Source organism: Tamandua tetradactyla, chromosome 8 (assembly GCF_023851605.1).
Source record: "Tamandua tetradactyla isolate mTamTet1 chromosome 8, mTamTet1.pri, whole genome shotgun sequence".
In the NCBI taxonomy this organism is placed as follows: Eukaryota; Metazoa; Chordata; class Mammalia; order Pilosa; family Myrmecophagidae; genus Tamandua; species Tamandua tetradactyla.
In genome coordinates, this window is record NC_135334.1 from 88,962,269 (window position 1) to 88,964,768 (window position 2,500).

The window sequence follows — 2,500 nt, forward strand, 5'->3', positions numbered from 1 at the left end:
GTCGCCAAAATCCAAAAAGACCCACTAGGCGTTGTGCCTCTTTTTTGGTTGTGGGAGGGGCCAGATGCAGCAACTTATCCTTCACCTTAGAAGGGATATCTCGACATGCCCCACACCACTGGACACCTAGAAATTTTACTGAGGTGGAAGGCCCCTGTATTTTTGTTGGATTTATCTCCCATCCTCTGACACGCAAATGCCTTACCAGTAAATCTAGAGTAGTTGCTACTTCTTGCTCACTAGGTCCAATCAACATGATATCATCAATATAATGGAGCAGTGTGATGTCTTGTGGGAGGGAGAAACGATCAAGGTCTCTGCGAACAAGATTATGACATAGGGCTGGAGAGTTGATATACCCCTGAGGTAGGACAGTGAAAGTATATTGCTGACCTTGCCAGCTGAAAGCAAACTGTTTCTGGTGGTCCTTACTAATAGCTATTGAGAAAAAAGCATTTGCCAGATCAATAGCTGCATACCAGGTACCAGGGGATGTATTGATTTGCTCAAGCAATGATACTACATCTGGAACAGCAGCTGCAATTGGAGTTACCACCTGGTTGAGTTTACGATAATCCACTGTCATTCTCCAAGACCCATCTGTTTTCTGCACAGGCCAAATAGGAGAGTTGAATGGGGATGTGGTGGGAATCACCACCCCTGCATCTTTCAAGTCCTTAAGAGTGGCAGTAATCTCTGCAATCCCTCCAGGAATACGGTATTGCTTTTGATTTACTATTTTGCTTGGTAGGGGCAGTTCTAGTGGCTTCCACTTGGCCTTTCCCACCATAATAGCCCTCACTACACGAGTTAGAGAACCAACGTGGGGATTCTGCCAGTTGCTCAGTATGTCTATGCCAATTATACATTCTGGAACTGGGGAAATAACTACAGGATGGGTCCGGGGGCCCACTGGACCCACTGTGAGACGGACCTGAGCTAAAACTCCATTGATCACCTGGCCTCCATAAGCCCCCACTCTGACTGGTGGTCCAGAGTGACGTTTTGGGTCCCCTGGAATTAGTGTCACTTCTGAACCAGTGTCTAATAATCCCCGAAATATCTGATTATTTCCTTTTCCCCAATGCACAGTTACCCTGGTAAAAGGCCGTCGGTCTCCTTGGGGAAGACTTAGAGGAAGATTAACAGTATAAATTTGTGGCAGTGTAACAGGTTTCTCCCCCACAGGGACCTGGCCTCCCCTTCATTCAAGGGGCTCAGGGTCTGTAAACTGTTTCAAGTCTGGAAATTGGTTAAGGGGCCGTGACTCTGTGTTTTTGTAATTCAGGTTAGACTTCTGTTCCCTTGACCTAGAACTCTTTTGTTTATACAGCTCCAACAAGAATTTAGTAGACTGCCCTTCTATTGTATTTCTAGGCACCCCATGATTTACTAGCCAATGCCACAAATCTCTGCGTGTCATATAATTTTGATGCCTCCTTTGAGTTTGTTGTCTATTATAATAGCCGCGTCTACCCTGTCTTTGGTGATTAAGTGCTGCCACCTGGCTTCTGCCAACTCGGGATCCTGTCATCCCCATTGTGTTTAAGGATTCCAGCTCAGTGACAGCAGTTCCTACAGTAATATCTGACCTACAGAGAAGTGCAACCACAGAGCTCTTGAGGGATGATGGTGCTAGTCTCACAAATTTATTTCTCACTGTTCTGGTAAAAGGTGCATCCTCTGGACATTCCTGGGGTGTAAGAGCAGGCTTTGCATGATAAATCCACTCTAACATCCCAATCTCTCTAAGCCTCTGGATCCCCTCATCTACATTATACCAGGGCAGTTCTGGCATTTCAACCTCAGGTAATGTTGGCCACCTTTTGATCCATGTTTCAACCAACCACCCAAACAAGCTGTTAACACCTTTTCTAACTGCTCTAGCTATAACATTGAATGCAGAATCTCTGCTTAGTGGGCCCATATCAATAAATTCAGCCTGATCCAGCCTTATATTCCTCCCACCATTATCCCACACTCTTAAAATCCATTGCCACACATATTCCCCTGATTTCTGTCTATATAAATTGGAAAACTCACACAGTTCTTTTGGAGTATAACGTACCTCCTCATGTGTGATACTTTGTACCTCACCTTTAGGGGCCTGTTGGGACTTTAGTCTAGTTATAGGTCTAGAAGAAATGAGGGGTGGTGGGGGTGGGTCATGAAAAGAATTAGAAATATCTTCCAAGCCATTTGCTTCAGGGCTTTCATTTACAGTTTCATCTGGTGAAACAGGATTAATAACTCTAGGGCTAATCCCTTCAGGAGGAGGTTGGGTGGCCAATTCCTCAAGGCAGGCTGGAGGTGGGGCGGCTATATCCTCAGGGCAGAGTATCACAGGGTTATCTAAAGAAGGCTCAGCATGGTCTAGGGTTTCAGCCTCACCCCCAACATCATTATCAATCCATATGTCACCATCCCATTTTTCAGGGTCCCACTCCTTTCCAATCAATGCCCTCACTTTAACGGCAGACACCATGCAAGACTGAGATTT